The following is a 20602-nucleotide window of genomic DNA, read 5'->3' on the forward strand; positions in this document are numbered from 1 at the left end:
TGAATTGCAGGTTTGAAATCACTCCCAATGTAAATTTTTGAATACTGACAGTTTTTCAGATGTGATTAGAAGCTGATTTACTATAACCGACGTTGGGGGTTAGTATTGATTAATATTGCAGCTCTACCGTGAATCTGTGATCAATGGTTTGTATATTTTGTTTCAAGGTGACTTGTGAAACCTGCTCCCCGATAAGGACCGTTGTCTGAACTGGGCGTGGTTCGACCAGACTGCAACAGCACATTATCCGCCCAGCTGCCCATCGCACCCCGTGGGACGGGCCAGCCACGGCACTTTGGGGCCAGTGACAGAGATGGGCACACTTGGTGTGGGTCAACTTGCTGATGAGGGGAGGGAGGGAGGGGGGAGGTAAACAGTCAGTTTAGTAACGACCTCTGTAAACCAGCACCCTCTAGGGGCACTAGGGAATATTTCATGGTCATGAGGGAATAAGGAATTTGGAAACCTAAGGACAGAGTAAGTAAATGCACAATTTACTGTGTGGATACTCTTTTCGAGTTATCAACAGTCACAGATTGCAACTCTTTCGAGTACAATCACAGTTCTTGGTTTTTCCGGGAGTGGGACATGAACCTATTGTGCTCTACATTTTGGTGCTGTGCCTTACGACGAACATACGAATTAGGAGCAGGAGATGGCTACTCGGCCCTTCGAGCCTGCTCCGCCAATAAGATCATGGCTGATAAAAGCAAAAAACTGCGGATGCTGGAAATCCAAAACAAAAATAAAAAAATACCTGGAAAAACTCAGCAGGTCTGACAGCATCTGCGGAGAGGAACACAGTTAACGTTTCGAGTCCGTATGACTCTTCGACAGAACTGAGGGAAAATAGAAGAGAGGTGAAATATAAGCTGGTTTAAGGGGGGTGGGTGGGACAGGTAGAGCTGGATAGAGGGCCAGTGATGGGTGGAGATTGCCAAAAGATGTCATAGACAAAAGGACTAAGTGGTGTTGAAGGTGGTGATATTATCTAAGGAATGTGCTAATTAAGGGTAGAAAGCAGGACGAGCAAGGTACAGATAGTCCTAGTGGGGGTGGGGTGGGGGGAAGGGATCGAAATAGGCTAAAAGGTAGAGATAAAACAATGGATGGAAATACATTTAAAAATAATAGAAATTGGTGGGAAAAGAACAATCTATATAAATTATTGGAAGAAAGGGGGGATCGGAAAGGGGGTGGGGATGGAGGAGAGAGTTCATGATTTAAAATTGTTGAACTCAATATTCAGCCCAGAAGGCTGTAAAGTGCCTAGTCGGAAGATGAGGTGCTGTTCCTCCAGTTTGCATTGAGCTTCAGTGGAACATTGCAGCAGGCCAAGGACAGACATGTGGGCATGAGAGCAGGGTGGTGTGTTGAAATGGCAAGCGACAGGGAGGTCTGGGTCATGCTTGTGGACAGACCAAAGGTGTTCTGCAAAGCGGTCACCCAGTCTGCGTTTGGTCTCTCCAATGTAGAGGAAACCACATTGGGAGCTGCGAATGCAGTAGACTAAATTGAGGGAAGTGCAAGTGAAATGTTGCTTCACTTGAAAGAAGTGTTTGGGCCCTTGGATGGTGAGGAGAGGGGAAGTAAAGGGGCAGGTGTTGCACCTTCTGCAGTTGCATGGGAAGGTGCCGTGGGAGGGGGTTGAGGTGTAGGGGGTGATGGAGGAGTGGACCAGGGTGTCCCAGAGGGAATGATCCCTGTGGAATGCCACCAGGGGGGGTGATTGGAAGATGTGTTTGGTGGTGGCATCATGCTGGAGTTGGCGGAAGTGGCGGAGTATGATCCTTTGAATGTGGAGGCTGGTGGGGTGATAAGTGAGGACAAGGGGGGCCCTATCATGGTTCTGGGAGGGAGAGGAAGGTGTGAGGGCGGATGCGCGGGAGATGGGCCGGACACGGTTGAGGGCCCTGTCAACCACCATGGGTGGAAAACCTCGGTTAAGGAAGAAGGAAGACATGTCAGAGGAACTGTTTTTGAAAATGGCATCATCAGAACAGATGCGACGGAGGCGAAGGAACTGAGAGAATGGGATGGAGTCCTTACAGGAAGCGGGGTGTGAGGAGCTGTAGTCGAGGTAGCTGTGGGAGTCGGTAGGCTTGTAATGAATATTGGTGGACAGTCTATCACCAGAAATTGAGACAGAGAGGTCAAGGAAGGGAAGGGAAGTGTCAGTGATGGACCATGTGAAAATGATGGAGGGGTGGAAATTGGAAGCAAAATTAATAAATTTTTCCAGGTCCAGACGAGAGCATGAAGCAGCACCGAAGTAATCATCGATGTACCGGAGAAAGAGTTGTGGGAGGGGGCCGGAGTAGGACTGGAACAAGGAATGTTCCACATACCCCATAAAGAGACAGGCATAACTGGGGCCCATGCGGGTACCCATAGCCACACCTTTTATTTGGAGGAAGTGAGAGGAGTTAAAGGAGACATTGTTCAGTGAGAGAACAAGTTCAGCCAGACGGAGGAGAGTAGTGGTGGATGGGGATTGTTCGGGCCTCTGTTCGAGGAAGAAGCGGAGAGCCCTCAGACCATCCCAGTGGGAGATGGGGGTGTAGAGGGATTGGACGTCGTGGTGAAGAGGAAGCGGTTGGGGCCAGGGAACTGGAAATTGTTGATATGATGTAGGGTGTCAGAGGAATCACGGATGTAGGTGGGAAGGGACTGGACAAGGGGAGAGAGAATGGAGTCAAGATAGCGAGAAATGAGTTCCATGGGGCAGGAACAGGCTGACACAATCAATCTGCCGGGTCAGTCCTGTTTGTGGATTTTGGGTAGGAGGTAGAAGCTCGAGGTTGGGAGACTATGAGGTTAGAAGCTGTGGAAGGAAGATCTCCAGAGGAGATGAGGTCAGTAACAGTCCTGGAAACAATGACTTGATGTTCAGTGGTGGGGTCATGGTCCAGGGGGAGGTAGGAGGAAGTGTCTGCGAGTTGACGCTCAGCCTCTGCGAGGTAGAGGTCAGTGCACCAGACAACAACAGCACCACCCTTGTCAGCGGGTTTGATGACAATGTTAGGGTTGGACCTGAGAGAACGGAGTGCAACAAGTTCAGAGAGAGACAGGTTAGAGTGGGTGAGAGGAGCAGAGAAATTGAGATGACTGATGTCACACCGACAGTTCTCAATGAAAAGATCAAGAGAAGGTAAGAATCCAGAGGGAGGGGTCCGGTGGAGGGAGAATATTGGAGGCGGGTAAAAGGATCTGTTGAACGGGGAGAAGACTCCTACCCAAAGAAGTGAGCACGGAGATGAAGGCGGAGGAAGAAGAGTTCAGCATCGTGCCAAGCCCGAAATTCATTGAGATGAGGGTGTAAGGGTATGAAACTGAGTCCTTTGCTGAGCACTGATGTTCAGCGTCGGAGAGGGTAAGGTCAGGGGGTATGGTGAATACACGGCCGGGGCTGGGATTGGAAGATGGGATGGGGACAGAGGGACGGGCAGGGGTGGAGGGTCCTGGATGGGCGTTGGTGTCGATGAGTTGTTGGAGCTTGCGTTCCTTTGCACCTGAAAGAAAGAGACAAAGTTTCTGATCTGATGGCTGATCTGATTGTAACCTCAACTCCATATTCCCCCTTACACCTGATAACTTTTCACCCCCTTGCTTATCAAGAAGTCGCTGTCTTCTGCTCAGATCTGCTGTTGGTACACAAAATGATGAGCATTCTCAACCTCTTCGGACTGGCCTCGGGAGCCAAAGTGAATCATGGCAAGAAGGAAGCCATTTTCTTTGGGAACTGGGCCGACCGATCCTTTGTCCCCTTCACCGTCAGATCAGACAACCTGAAGGTGCAGCTGGTGTGGTGTGGAGGGGCAGGGGGTGTGGTTTGTAGGGGCAGAGGCATGTACCGAAAACTGGAAGGAGCGTATAGGCACGGTGAAACAGAAAGTAGGCATGTGGGAGCGACTCTCCCTCTCCATTGCAGGGAAGAACCTGGTCCTCAGGTGTGAGGTGCTCTCAGTATTGCAGGTTGGACTCATACATTGCTCCTGCACTACGGTGGTCACCGGATGGTGATGAAGATGACTCCATCTTCCACTTTACCTGGAGATCAAAAATAGGCCATGTCCATAGGGGCACATGTGCATTCCTTTAAGTAACGGGGGTGAGAACGTACCCAACACCACCCTCAGCCTGATGGCCACCATTGCATGTGGCTGCATCAAGCTGTGTGTAGACCTTCAGTACGCGAACACCAAGTATCACTATGTGTTGAGGTTCTACCTGTCCCTGGTATTGTCTAGGGTGGGTCTAGCCACGTTGCCACAGGACACTCCATTCAGTTGGACATGCTGTACTACCTGTCCCTTATGGAAAAGTTTATGCAGAAAACATCTTTGACCACAAGTCCATCAGGCAGTGGTCCACACATAAAATCCTCGAGGCCCTACAGGAAAAGGAGAGGGTGGATCCTGTCATTCCTTGAGCAGACTGTCAAAGTCATTTGGCAGAATGCTTCATCGCCAGAACTTTCAAACAAGCACCAAGATGCAGCTTGGCTGGTGGTGAGAAGGTCCCATCCCATCAGATCTTTCCTGCATGCCCAGAGTCTCACTCCCTCTGCATGCTGCCCTCAAGGTGGCTGAGATGGGGGAGAGTCTCTTCTGAAATGTGTCTTTGTAAAGCAGGTCTGGAAAGAGAACGGTTTCTTTCAAGGTTCATCCCGAGCAGCTCGGTGTGGGTCCCTGGGAACAGCCCATTGAGACAACGAGATAAACAACTGCTGCCGGAGGACCATAAACTCAGTGAAAGACGCTCTTTGGTATGCCTGAAACGTATTGGTCTTTCAGTGCAAAGAACTGTCAGTGACTTGAGTGTTGCAGACTGGCACATTCCAAGGTCCAGGTCTATGTGCTGAGGGATGCACTATACCCTGGTACAGCCGCTGCAAAGGCTCAATGGGAAAAGGCCACCGTCTAAGGACTTCCTGCCATAGTATATTGAGGGGCTGGAAGCAGTTTAAAACCCTTCAGGCTGTATGCACCAGAGAATGTTTGACATGAAATGTAAATGTATATTGTAAATATAATTTGTAATGGCAAGTGTAATGAGGAACCTTATATTAATATAGTGAAAGAAATTGATCGGTGTTGCACTTTATGTAATGTCAAATTTGAACTGTTTTGTAATGTGCTATTACAAATTTTATGAATAAAGTATTTTTTGGAAAAAAATTAACTATTATAGTATCATATCCCTAATTGGATGAATCTTGACTGTGGTACATAGGTACAGTAGGGTTGTAGTTAAGCTACTGCACTAATAATACAGAGAATGTGAGATCAATTTCAATCAGGATAGTTTGTGAATGTGAATTTAAAAGTTTATAAGAAATTTACTAGAAGTAAAAGATTGGTATCAGTAAAAGTGACCATGAAGCAATCGGATGTTATAAAAACCCAACTGGTTTGCTAATTGTAGTATAAGGGTCTGGCACATATAGGATTAATGTGGGACTGAGTACAATACCAGCCACACAGTGCTGTAAGAGAACACGTGACCCATACCTAAGGGTCAGTCTAGTGTTGGACAGAGCCATGTGTACAAGCAAGCATGGAGATAGCTCCTAACTTGAACCCTTTACTGTACCTATGTACATGTAGTAAATAAGTACAAACAGTTAACCTACTTAAAACAATGAAGACTTCCTTAAGATCTACCAAACTCTATCAACCCTACAACCTTCCTTCTTTAGGGAAGGAAACCTGCCATCCTTACTTTAAATGGTTCACTTACAGTGCAATGGATAAAAGTTGGGATCACCCCTTTGACTGGAGTGGGCCACAGTCATGTTATCATCCACTTTGTACTTGAGTTGAATCATTCAGGGGGGGAATCAGCAAGGTTGCATTCCTTTGTTCCAAAAAACTGCTGAACAATTTTTTATTTGTAATCTGTTGACCTGTTGTATATTTAAACAGTGAAAAAAAAACACGTCCTTATTGGCTGAAGTAAATAATTCAGTTTGGGCCTTTATATAACTCCATTACCAAACCAAATGTGACCCAGCAAAGCACTCAGAGGACACTTCAGTGTTAACCATGTATGGCCCTGAGGAGTGGCTCAGCTCAATTTGAGGTGGGTAATAATTTCTGGCTGTACCACTTGCCGAGAATGAATTTGAAAATAAGTCAAAATGGTTTTTCCCTGCCAAAATAGCATTTGGTATGTCTTAATGAAGTCTCCTTAGTCTTAAGTAGGTTAACCGTATGTATTTATTTACTACATATACATAGGTACAGTAAAGGGTTCAAGTTAGGAGCTATCTCCATGCTTGCTTGTGCACACGGCTCTGTCCAACACTAGACTGACACCTAGGTGTGGGTCACGTGTTCTCTTACAGTACTGTGTGGCTGGTACTGTACTCAGTCCCACGTTAATCTTATATGTGCCAGACCCATATACTACAATTAGCAAACCAGTTGGGTTTTTATGACACCCAACTGTTTCATCGTCACTTTTATGCCTGATAATTTTAGAACTAATAGAAAGAGTTAAAAGAAAAAGAAACTTAAGCACACTTTTCTTAAAGCAGTTCTGGTTTCTCTACGGGGTTATTTATAGTATTGTCTTTTAATCCCCTGTGACCCAATGGGTGCTTTATCAATGCAAGTTCTGGTTTCACAACACTAAAAAATTAATGAGATTTAGGAACTGCAGAACTGTTTCCAGTGATTGAACTCAGTGATGGGGAAAAGGCAGATGGATTTATGAATCCAGACTTCAGCCAGCGCTGGTTTATGTTCCACTCGCTGCTGAATGTGCTGGGGCATCTTTTAAGGTCAATCAACTTAAACTACTCATTGCATTGTACTAGATTAATCAACAAGATTGGGAGTTGCCTGAGGGAGTTTGGTGACAGGTGGAGCAGGAAAATGGAACTGGGCTCTGAGATGGGTCAAACATGGATTGATGGGGATAATCCCACTGAAGGTGGGGAAAAGCAGCAATAGGGATAATCCCACTGAAGAGTAGGAAAAGGAGAGAAGGGATAGTAACGCTGAAGTGTGGGGAACTGGATATTAACAGTGATGGAAATCATTGGAGATGGAAGGAAAAATACACAAGTTACTGAGAAGCCTGTATAATTGCTGCTAAGCTGTCAGAGCCTTGAGAGGGGGTCTGTCACAGAGATCACTAGCAAACGCTATGTTCCAGGTAGGTTCTGACTAAAACTAGGTGCTGTCCCGGCAGAGATCAAGTAACTCGAGCACGACCTGGGGGAATGGAATCTGGGACCTTCTGGCCTCAATTCCTTAGCAGTACACAGCCTAGTACATTTACAGAAGTTGCTCATAGTGCTATCGACCCTGCCTTGGGCCCTTGCAGCATTAGTTACTTCCGCAGATATGAAAGAGTAACAGAAGGTTATAAAGAGCATTCATTTTTAGTATCAGTGACGTTCATTTTCATCACCCGACTTTTGATGGCTGTGCCTTTAGTCGCTTAGGCCCTAAGCTCTGAAACACTTCCCTAAACCTGTCCATCTCCCCCTCTCTCTCTTCCTTTTAAGATGCTGCTTAAAACCTACCTCGTTGTCCAAGCTTTTCTATTTCCTTGTCCTAATATCTCCCCTATGTGGCTTGGTGTCAGGTTTTGTTTGATGATGCTCCTGTGAAGAGCCTTGGTTTGTTTTACTATGTTAAAGGTGCTATATAAATGCAAGTTGTTTTTTTGCTTTTTTTTCCTCCTCTGAGGTAGTTGGGGATGGGGCTGGGAGGGAAGAGGGTACATAAATACTTGAAGAGTAAAGTTTTTCAGGGAATTGGGCAAAGTGTAGCGGAGTGGAACTAATTGGATAACTCTTGCAAAGAACCTGCACAGGCCCAATGGGCTGAATGGCCTTCTTCAGTGCTGTAAAATTCTAAGATTCCAATTTCTATTCCTGGTTGGCTGCCTATGTCCCACAGGCCTCTCTCACCCTCTTCCAAAATCATTGAATTTTTGCAGTACTCGTAGAATTTTTAAGTAAGGTTACCAGAATTGTACACAATACTCCAGGTGTGGTCTAACCAATGCCCTGTACAGTTGTAGCAAGACTTCCCTACTTTCATACTCCATTCCCCTTGCAATAAAGGCCAAGATTCCATTTGCCTTCCTAAATACTTGCTGTACCTGAATGCTAGCTTTTTGTGACTCATGTACAAGGACACCCAGATCCCTCTGTCCTGCAGCATTCTGTGGTCTCTATTTAAATAATATTCTGCTTTTCTATTCTTCTTGCCAAAATGGACAACCTCACATTTTCTCACATTATACTCCATCTGCCAAATTTTTGTTCACTCATTTAACCTATCTATATCCCTTTGCAGACTCTTCGTGTCACCCTCACACCTTCCTTTCCTACCTATCTTTGCATTGTCAGCAAATTTGGCCACCAACTTGGTCCCTTCATCCAAGTTATTAACAGAGATTGCAAATAGCTGAGACCCCAGCACTGAGCCCTGTGTCGCTCTGTGTCACAGCTTTCCAACTTGAAAGATGATCCACTTATCCTGACTCTTCGTTTCCTGTTAGTTAGCCAATCCTCCATCCATGCGAATATATTACCCCAAACACCCTGAGCTCTTATCTTGTGTAGTAACCTTTTATGCAGCATCTTATCGAATGCCTTCTGGAAATCCAAATACACATCTGCTGATTCCCCTTTCTCCACCCGGCTTATTACATCCTCAAAGAACTCTGGAAAATTTGTCAAACATGAGTTCCCTTTCATAAAATCATGTTGACTCTACCTGCAGAAGGTTCACTCTGCTGTTTCCTGGGATGATGGGTTTGCCTTATGAGGAAAGGTTGAGCGTGTTGACCCATGAAATTTGGAGTTTAGAAGAATGAGAGGTGGGGTTACATTTTACCTGCCCCTGTTGGGCATGCTTTCGGTAGGAGGGCATGTAAAATTGGGTGGGTGCCCACCCCAACACCTTGCCACCCACCCCTGAGCTCACCCCCATAATATGGAGGGGAGTGCGGGTACTGAACCCAGCAGCCCACCTGCCATATTTAAATAAATAATCAGGGTCAATTGAGCTTGTAATGAGCCAATGACCCCGTGATACACTGTCCAAGCCATAAAACGGTTAATGTGGACAGTTGGGTGGGAGTTGACAGGCCGCATTTTAAAAAATTTTTGCAAAGGGCAAGAAGGAAGGGTGATACTATCTGTGGGGGGTGCCCTTTGCACTTCTGGGAGCAGCCACCAGAAGATAGTACCCCCGCCTTTCTTCCTACCCTTCTGCTCTTTAAAATACATGACCCCCTCCCCAAACTGTCCAAACCCTCCCCATCCAGGGTCCCGGACTTAGCTGGCTCCAGGATCCATGGGCCTTCTTCTTGGGCCTGCTTGCAGCCCTGGCAGTGCCGACTAATGCGCTCTTGGCACTGCCAAGACTGGTGAGTCAACTGGATTAGCCAGCAGCTCCCGAGGGCGGGACTTCCTCCCCTGTGAGGGGCGGAAGTCCCACAATACCCCAGTTTAGCCCACTCGCGGCACATTATGGCTGCGTGGTGGGCTGGCGTGGAGCGGGTCAGCGCTATGCTGACTTTGTTTCTAGGAGTGAGGGGGGTGGGGAGGGGGGGTTGCATGAGCTGTCCACCCCACGTAATATGCTGTCCATGATCTTACTGAAGCAGGTAAGATTCTGAGGGGGCTTGACCGGGTAGACGCTAAGATGTTTCTCCCCTGTGGGGGAATATAGAACCTGGGGGACACAGTTTCAAAATAAGGGGCCTTCAATTAAGACTAAGATGAGGAGGTATTTCTTGTCTCAGATGACCTTTGGAATTCTCTTGCCCTGTGAGCAGTGGGAACTGGGTCATTGAATTTATTCAAGGCTGAGTTTTTTGATCTAGATGGTAGTTAAGGGCTATGAGGCATTGGCAGGAAAGTGGACTTAAGGCCACAGCTATATCAGCCATGATCTTATTGAATGGGGGCACATGCTCAAAGGGCAGAATGGCCTATTTCTGCTCCTATTTAAGATCTTAGACGATATGTTACTTAGACCATGGAGAGATAAGAAAGGGAAAGAGCAGAAAATACCTGAAGGTATAGGTCTGAGCATCAAAGAGAAAGAGAAAAATAGAAAGCGTTTGCATTTCTATGGCATCTCTGAGTTCCAAAGGGCTTTACAGCCGATGAAGTACTTTTTGAAGTGTAGTCACTGTTCTCATGTACAAAATGCAGCAGTCAATTTGCGCACAGAGAGATTCCACACTTAGATAATAATCTTATTATCTTTTTTAGGTGATGGTTGAGAGATACGTATTGGGCAGGACACTCGGAGAATTCCCCTGCCCTTCTCCAAAGAGCGCTGTGAGGCCTTTAAGAACCATCAAAAGCTGGTTCCTTTAACAGTTCAACTCTCTCTCTCTCTCAGTTTCTGCACCAGCCAAGGTTTTGTGCTGGTTTCTGGAGTGGAACTGGAACAGGAATGCATAGCCTTCTGACACACAGACAAGAGTGCTCTCACAGAGCCACGGAAACACCTGCAACACTGTAAATGTGACATTCACAGACACACTCTGTAGCTCTGTGATGAAATGCTCTCTGTTAACAACAAACAGCTATTTTAGTTTTATTTTATAGAAGTAATTATTATATTTAGTTTGTTGGTTATTAGTATTAGTTATTAAACGAGGTTTGAGCATTCTTTTAATATTTCACCCATAGGGTTATTTCGCCGTCTGGTCATGACTGAAGGTGCAATCAGGTTCAATCTGGGTGAGACACACAGTAACTAGTGGCTCAGTGCAGGGGTTCTCTTCCTGGGGTATCACCGGACCACACAGAGCTGGAAAGTTATAAGTCTCTTTCCCCAGCCTATGATTAACTGATCTGAGCTATCAGCAAGGGCAGTGGTCATGGTGCCAGAATCCCTGCTGGGTAGGTCATTGCTTGAGGCTTGGCTGTGATGTTCCTGACAACACCCACTAGGCTGAATCATAGAGAACAGCCAGTTGGCCAAGATACCAATGAGAGAAAATAAAAGAAAAGACTTGCATTTATATAGTGCCTGCCACGCTCTCACTCTGTCCCAAACTGATTGCCAGCCAATACAGTACTTAGTATTGTCACTGCTGAAATGTAGGAAATGTGGCAGCCAATTTACAGGCTGCATGATCCCGCTAAAAGCAATATGGTAATGACCAGATTATCTGTTTGTTTTAGGGATGTATTCCTTCAGCACTGCTCTGACAGTGTCAGCCTGAATTATGTGCTCAAGTCTCCGGACTGGATCTTGAACATACAACGTTCTGATTCAGAGGCAAGAGCACCACCCGCTGACGCATAAATCCCAAACCGCGGCCCAGCCTAATACGGCAACGTCTCAGTCTCTGTGACACCAGGTATTCAGTAGACATGGAGGCCCTGATTTGAGGGAGGGTGGATGGGGAAACACACCTGGGCAGTTCACCAAGTATTGGCGTGGGCTGTAAGGAGGCCCACAGTTTAGTCCCTTGGGAGCAGATACACTTAACCCAGCCTGACAAGGGAATTTTTAATGCCTATGCCACATTATGTATTATAAAGGTCAAGCTGCAGAGGTCACACGCTACAGAGGTCGCACACTACATAGGTTATGCACTACAGAGGTCACGCACCACAGAAGTTATATTACAGGGCCATGTTTCAATGTCTTAGAGGTATATATCAAGAAGTAATTCAGTCATTTCACAGGTTGATTTCAGCCAGTAAACAAGTTGGCAGTTTGAACTGGAATTACAAGCACCTGTACATCTGCACACTTCCCCCACTAACAATAATTAACCTGTACTTGTCCTTGGAACTTAAGTTAGATCAATTTTTTACAAGCAAAACCTGAGCAAAGAGTCTTAAAGGCACAGGCAACATGGACTAATTACAGCACAGGGGGCCATTGTGCCCAGTGAGTCCATGCCAGCTCTCTGTAGAGCGATCCAGTCAGCCCCATTCCTATCCCTATAGTCCTGCAAGTTTAATTCCTTTAAGTGACCATCCAACTTTCTTTTGAAATCATTCATTGTCTCCACTTCTACCAACCTTGTAGGGAGCGAGTTCCAGGTCATTACCACTCACTGCGTTAAAAAGGTCTTTATCACACCCCACTGTAGCTCTTGCCCAAACCCTTAAATCATTGTCCCCAAGTCCCTGAACTACCAGCTAATGGGAAACAGTTTATCTTTGTCCACCTGATCTAAACATGTCATAATCTTGTACACCTCTATCAAATCTCCCCTCAAACTCCATTGCTGCAAGGAGAACAACTCTAACTTCTCCAATCTACCCTAATAGCTAAAGTCCCCCTTTCCCAGAACCATTCTGGTAAATCTCCTGTGCACCCCCTCAAGAACCCTCACATCCTAAAGTATTCAGATCCCAGGAACAACATCATGGTTGATCAGCTAGTTAACTTACGTTAGTCCTAGTGTGCAGTTTCTCAGAGGCAAACTGCTCTCTTTAGGAGTAAAGTCCAATTAGATGGAGCCCTGTAACTCTCTGTCCAGTGCCACTTGGCAGCTATTCAAGCCAGGTTTCACTGCAGCTCAGGCAATTAAATGGGGACATTGCCAAGAAATATGCGAGTGCTTGTAACACTGACAGATTTCTCACAGTCACGGGAGAATTTGAAGTCTGCCAAAAAGCTTAAAACCAGTCGAGAAAATCTTCCCCAGTGGTATGTCAGTAAATGCACTGCCCTCTGGGTTAATGGTCCCTGTTCAAACCTGGGCCTGGGATTTTTGTAAGAAAGAACATGCATTTATAAAGTGCCTTTCACAATTTCAGTTCGTCCCAAAGTGTGTACAGCTAATGGGGTACTTTGAAGCGTGGTCACTGTTGTGATGTGGGAATCACGGCAGCCAATTCGTGCACAGCAAGATCCCACACAAACTGTCATCCAAAGCCGGCACCCCTGAATGTCCGTCACTTCCTCCCTGATGCACTGGAATGTCAGCCTAGATTCTGTGCCCAAGTCATCTGTCTGAGGGCTTGAGACTGCAACCGTCTGACTCAGAGGTGGAAGGGCCAAGGCAAACATTAATAGTGCTATTCTCAGGCATTAAAGGAAGGGGAAAGTAGTTAGGTGAAGCCAGGTGAAAACATTGTTGGTTTTATTGGTGAAAATATCTTTAAACTGACTGAGCAGGGAAGACAATTCTGAGATTTGATTTCAAGGTGACCTATTGGTGGAGCATAAATCTAGAACAGTGCCACCTGGTGGATACATCAGCAAGCAACAACCATTACAGTTATAATGCATTTGCAACAGCAACTTGCATTTATATAGCACCTTTAACAAAATAAAATGTCCCAAGGCACTTTACAGGGGTTTTATGAAATAAAGTTTGACACCGAGCCACATAAGAAGATATCAGACAAGGTGATGAAAAGCCTGGTCAAACAGGTAGCTTTTAAGGAGCATCTTAAAGGAGGAAAGAGAGATGGAAAGATACAGGGAGGGAATTCCAGAACTTAGGACATAGGCAGCTGAAAGCTGCCAATGATGGACTGATTAAAATCGGGATTTCTCAAGAAGCCACTATTGGCGGAGTGCAGAAATCTAGCAGAGTTGTAGGGCTGATGAAGTTGTAGGGCATTGGCATAAGGATACATCGCAGCAATGGTACAAGTCAGGGTGAAAATATAATCCATTTTATGACTTGGAGTTTCAGAAATCGTATAAACAGCATTGTAAGCAATGTAGCTGGAAACATAAAATTACAGGAGATATCGGATTAACTAAATGGGCAAGACTGTGGCAGATGGATTTCAACGTAGACAAATGTGAGGTCATCCACTTTGGACCTAAAAAGGATAAAACAGGGGACTTTCTACATGGTGAAAAGCTAGAAGCAATGGAAGACCAAAGAGACTTGAGGGTCCAGGTACATAGATTATTTAAATGTCACGAACACATACAGAAAATAATCAAAAAGGCTAACAGATTGCTAGTCTTTGTATCTAGAGGACTGGAATATAAGGGGTAGGAGTTATATTTCAGCTGTACAAAGCCCTGGAAGCTGGAGTACTGTGAGCAGTTCATAAAAGGATATATTAGCCTTGGATAGCGAGCAGGATGAATTTATTAATCTTACCTGGACTCCAAAGCTTAAGCTCCGAGAAGGGACAAACAGGTTTGTATTCCCTTGAACTTAGAAGGTTAAGCGGTGATTTAATCAAAGTTTTCAAGGTATTAAGAGGAATAGATAAGGTGAATAGAGAGAGACTATTTCTGGCTAGGTGGGGAGTCTAGGCCTAGCGAGCTTAGTCTAAAAATCTAGAGCCAGACCCTACAGGAGTGAGATTAGGAAACACTTCTTCCCACAAAAGGTGAATCCAGTTTGGAACTCTCTTCTGCAAGGGACAATTGGTGCCAGATCACTTGTTAATTTTGACACTGAGGTTCATAGATTTTTGTTATCCATATGTATTGAGGAATACAGGGCAAAGGCAGGTAGATGGAATTCCGCCAAACAGTTTCAAAGAACTAAATGGCCTCTACCTGCAATATTTCTATGCTTCTCGATCTGGTACCCACAGTTGAAGGTAATTCTCAGTTTTATTTCCTTCCCTTTCTATAGTTTATTCCTTACAGGCTCACGCACTGTCCACATTGAGAGACTGGCATGTCCTGAACTCTGTAATGATGAGGCTGGAAGACAACAGATACAGTATGTGTGACAGCAATGCAATCACTCTCTGTCTTGGGTAAATGCCTGCCCACCGGATGACTTGCTCAAGACTGGGAACCCAGCAGGATGGGGGAAGAGTTTATTTCAAATTGACATCCATTATGGATCAGATCTTTTCCCCCAACATTTGCTTTCAATATTTGTCATTACATTAGTTTTCACAGCCAAGTTATGATCTTTATAACTCTGTTGTATATGTATTAGCATGTGCAAGCTTACAAAGAAAGATCTTGCACTTACATTGAACATTCAATTTATCTCCAATTGCTGTAACTCACTTACTGGAGTGCATGTAGGACACCTGCCACATCCTTTCAGACCAATGTGTACAGGGTAAATTACTGGGATTGCATCTATTTACAGATGAAATAATATACAGAAGCAAAAAGGAACAGCAAGATACTAAGTTGCACAACACATGATGGATGTAAAGATGTTAAGGGGGATTTCGAGAGGCTAAGTGAGTGGGTAAAATCTTGGCAGATGGAATACAATGTGGAGAAATGTGAGGTTATCCACTTTGGTAGGAAAACAGAAATACTGTGTAATACTTAAATGGAGAGGGGCTGGAAAGTGTTGAACTTCAAAGGGACTTGTGTGTCCTTGTTCATGAGTCACTGAAAGCTAACATGCTGGTATAGCAAGCAATTAAGAAGGCAAATGGTGTGTTGGCCTTTATTACAGGAGGATTATAGAGGAGTAAAGTTATCTTCCTGCAATTATATAGTCTTGGTGAGACCACATCTGGAGTATTGCAAGTCTCCTTACCTAAGGAAAGATATACTTGCCATAGAGGGAGTGCAACAAAGGTTCACCAAACTAATTACCCAGATGAAAAGATTGTCTTATGAAGAAAGGTTAAATAGACTGGGCCTTTATTCTCTGGAGTTTAGAAGAGTGAAAGGTGATCTCATTTAAACATACAAAATTCTCACAGGGCTCAACAGGCTAGATGCAGGATGTTTCCCCTGTCTAGGGGGTGGGGGGAACCTAGAATAAGGGGCAGGTCATTTAGGGCTGAGATGAAGAGGAATTTCTTCACTCAGAGGGTGGTGAATCTTTGGAATTCTTTGCCCCCAGAGAGCCGTGGAGGCTCAGTCGTTGAGTATATTCAAGATTGAGATCGATCGATTTCTACATATTAAAAACATCAAGGGATACAGGGATAGTGCAGGAAAATGGTGTTGAAGTAGATCATCAGCCACGATCTCATTGAATGGCGGAGTGGGCTCGAAGGGCTGAATGGCCTCTACTCCTGCTCTTATTTCTTATGTTGTTATACAAAACTAAATATGAATCTATCCACAAGGGGTTATACTCTGCCTACTGAAGTACCAACTGGCCTGCTGTAAATCAACATTTCCTTTAGATATAACTATATTTCCTCTTTTGTAGATCTTCAGGATGAGATTCACTTGGGAGACATAAGATCCACTTCACCCATGGCGCCTACTGTTCTTACACATACAAAGTATTCTTTGTATGTTTCCCCAAGGTTGCATTTCACATCTTATAGAGGAGTTTTTGGTCGCTTGATACTCAGTGAAACAGGTTCATAAAATAACACGTTTCTGATTAGGCCTCCATTGGAGTCGCATTCTGGACACCACACTTTAAGATGTCAAAAACGTGCAGAAAGGATTTTCTAGAATGGTACCAAGGACGTAGGACTCCAGTTATATGGAGAGTCCAGAGAAGGTTAAGAGAACTTTTAATAGAGATGTTTAAAATCATTAAGGGTTTTGATAGAGCAAATAAGGAGAACTGTCTCAGCAGGCAGGAGACAGTTAATAAACGGGTAGATGCAGAAAGTTACTGTGATCTGAAATTCACTGCCTGAAAAGGACAGCAGAATCAGATTCAATAGTAACTTTCAAAAGGTAATTAGATATTTACCTGAAAAGGGGAAAAATGCAGGGCTATGGGGAAAGAGCGGGGGTGGAGGTGGAATTAATTGGGTAGGTGTTTCAAAGAACTAGCACAGGGATGTGGGCTGAATGACCTCCAGCTGCACTGCGTGATTTTCTAAGTTTGAATGCAGGGTGGTGCAAGGTTGATCTGTTATAGAAACGGTTAGTTACTTTAAGACAAGAGCATTATGATGGGACTTAAGTTCACAGCATAAAGTTACATTGAGTCTGACATAAGCTTATGCAAACCAGATTAATCTCTCTAGCAGGCATGACTGGCTATGCTCAGCAATTGAGTAATCTGTGCTCAGTCAGAATAAAAATAATTCTGATGGAGGAAGGGGGTCCATCATAAACATATATTTATTTAGCACCTCATCATATCCTCAGGACAACCCAAGTGTCACTGTTATGTTGGAAAAATCAGCACTGGGCAAGATCCCATCAATTGCAAATAAGATAAAAGACAAGGTAATCTGTTCTTTGTTGTTTTAGTTGAGGAAGGGATGGTGGTTAAGGCCATTGAGAGAACTTCTTTCTATCCATGAGCAACGAAGGGCTTGCAATCTGATTCTTCATGTCATAGAGTTGGCCACAGCCCTTTAAAAGGCATTGCCTTTCAGAACTGACTGAATTTCAGGTGTGCAGATGGGCCCAGCAAGGTTAGGCAGTAGATTTGACAGGTCAAGCAGGCCAGTTGTCAGACAGCAGGAAATAAATTTGCATGGCCCAGTAGCACACTTCAGTGCATCAGCTCTGAACCTTTAGAGGGACACTGAATTCAGTAAAACTGCCATTACACTGATCAGAATTGTGGCTGGCTTTCAGATAAAAAAGCTAAGCAGCTTGCCCTCTCAGGTAGAGATTAAAGAACCCACTGCAATATTAGAAGTGCAGGGGAGTTCATCCTGGTGTCGAGGTCAATATATGTATACCCCGACCTTTACTAAAATAGATGAGTAGGTCATTCATCTCAGCATGATTTGAGGGAGCTTGCTGTGCACAAATTGGCTGCTGTGTTTCCTACATTACAACAGTGACTATACAGTAAAAATACTTCATTGGTTGTAAAGGACTTTGGGATATTCTGAGATTGTGAAAGGTGTTATAAAAATGCAATTGATAAAAATTAACTTCTAATGCAATACTAATGTGGTAATTTCAGACCAAATAAAATCAATGTCCCTCACCCACACCCTCCTCCCAACAAACCACAAATTTTCATCAGGCCAAAGTTACAAATACCTGAACTGCATCCTTGGACAATTGGAAAGTAAATACTAACCCATTACAGTGCAGTACGGAACTGCTAATATTGCCAAGGTCAAACCATTGAAAGAGATTGCTAAATAGGTTGCAGAAACTTCAATTCCATGTGCTGGAGGGGTTGGGGGAGCTTAAAAAACACAAACTATGGTGGGACTGAAAATGCGTTCCATCCTCTCACTCATAGGCAGTCCCTCAGGATCGAGGATGTCTTGCTTCCACTTTGTTCGTTGGGTTCTGAGATGGCTGACAAGTTCAATGCACAATCTGCAGACTCTGCCATATGCAGGGCAGACGATGCTTGGATGGTGGGGTAGATGAATTGTTTGGAGACTTGTGCACTCTCTACGACACCTGGACTTCACCCCCGCCTGTTCCTGACAAAGTCTCTCCATGTGTTTGGTGCCTTCCCGAATGAACCTTCTCCATTTTGGCCAGTCACAAGCTAGGGACTCCCATGAGTCAGTGAGGATGTTTGTCCTCTTCAGGGATGCATTGAGGACATTCCTAAAGCTGTCCGCCTGGGAGTCTCCTGCCACGACTGAGTTTTGAGCAGAGCAGTTGTTTCAGGAGTCTGGTGTAAGGCAAATGAACAACATATTCTGCCCAGCAGGGTTGGTTTTGAATGATTAGCACCTAATTGCTGGGCATGTTGGAATGGGAAAGGGCACGGTGTTGGACCCCCTTCCTTGCCGCTGGATTTGCAGGACCTTGCAAAGGCACCACTGGTGGTGTTTCTCCAATGCTTTGAAGCTCCTGCTGTAGGTTGTCCAAATCCCTAAAGCGTACATGAGTGTGGGGGGGGGGGTCACTACTGCTTTTGTAGCCAGTCTGTGAATAGTACCTCTATCTGTAAATGCGGAAGGGTGCCAGATGAATGCAGTCTATCATCTTGGCATGGTTTTGCCTGTAGTTTCCAAAAGGGGAATTTCCATTAGGAAACCCATTTCACCAACATCATGCACATACTCTAAACGTCAGAGTACATGGCACAAACCCTCCAAACTTGTCACGGGAAAGCAGAAAAGAGACAGTTTAGAAACCATCACAAGATATTGTACAAAGCTATACATAAGGGCTTTTTAAACAGCCATGGATGCCTTTTCATAAGCCAGGTAGAGTCGGGCACTAGACTGGTGTAAACATCGAGAAATTAGCTGGACAGCATTGGGACTTTTTGACAAAATGCTTTATAAACATTTAATTGCAAAATAGCATGAGTAAACAACTCAACTGTAATTGTAATGGGAGTGCAAAATGTTGTCAAATCTTTCAGAAAGGCTACAGCTACTATCGATCTGAAACTTCAACTTCATCAGTTATCCTCAAGAAGGAAAGTCCGGCTCGATCCCAGCTCAACATTGTCAACCAAGTGACACTTGATCCAGGAAAGCTGAGTCTTACAAAGTTTTCTAGTTACTATTAGAGTGACCAGTCTGACCCTGAACATCAGTTCTGATTGCAGCATTTGCTCAACCCCTTCATCAAAGTAGGAACTGCTGTTTTGGACATATATCTCAGAAGGCACAGCATATATAAATTGGACCAATCACTGCTTGGTCAACCTAATATAAAATAGTGCTGTGTCTGATCATCAGGACAGAGACTTTCCCATTCTAGGATTTCCTGGGCACTTGTTGATGCAAGTCAGCCACTGAGGACAAAGCCAGCAAATGTCCACAATTCTATAGTTAAGTAAAGCTGTGAAATATGTGAAAGATTATCAGTATGAACTATTACTACAACTTCTATTTATAAAACACTTTTAACATAATAAAACATCCCAAGACACTTCACAGAAACATTATAAAACGAACTGAGAGCTAAACACATATGGATATATTGGGTCCGATGACCAAAATCTTTTGTCAAACAGAAGTTTCTTCCAGGAAAGTGAGGTAGAGGCGGAGAGGCGTAGGGAGGGAATTCCTGGGCTTAAGGCCCAGGCAAATGAAGGCACAGCTACCAATAATGGGGCAATTATAGGTACTTAGGATTGAAGCATTAAACTCTTGCTTATCCAGCCTCAAGTAAAAACACAATAAGAAAATGGGCGAAACCTTCCATCAACGATTCTGTTGCAGGATCCCATCCCAAATGCTACCCTTCCTAGTTGGGATGCTGGCTGCATTTTCCCAGCCCTTTAATTTTTGAATTAACTACCCACAAATTTTCTTTCACTTCCAGCCCACTAGCTCATCCGTTAAAAGCCAAGAGAAAATCCTTCATTTAAAAAAAACACATTAACTGGACTGCAGTAAGTGTGCAAAGGGAGCCTTTGCTAAATAAATTAATGCTTTTGTTGTTTTTAATAACGAAAACTGTTCCCTAGGCAAGCAGGCTACAAATCTACCTCAGACTGTACCAAAAAAATTGGATTCCTTTGAAATAAGCTTGGAAACGAACCAATTATGCTAGTGAGCAACTTACCAATATAATTGTGAAATGGAATTACCAAGTCTATAGCACAGGCCCTTCTAGCCCATGACTGTTTAAGTTCCACATGAGCCTCCATTTGTTAGGGTAATTCAAAGAAATTCGGTGTGTGTGAAAGAAGTACCGAGACACTGGAGATGCAATCAAAAGGCTTAATCAACACAAGATATTTTTTCCTTTTGATAATGACAATCCTCAGAGTACATATTCGATCGGATTTTTCCCTTACTTAACTCGTCTCCAATGTACCCCGAGGATCCACTCTTATAATGCTCCTACTCACCTACACCTTGGTGACATGATCCAGATGTATG

The sequence above is a fragment of the Cetorhinus maximus genome, chromosome 32 (assembly GCF_964194155.1).
Source record: "Cetorhinus maximus chromosome 32, sCetMax3.hap1.1, whole genome shotgun sequence".
Lineage (NCBI taxonomy): Eukaryota > Metazoa > Chordata > Chondrichthyes > Lamniformes > Cetorhinidae > Cetorhinus > Cetorhinus maximus.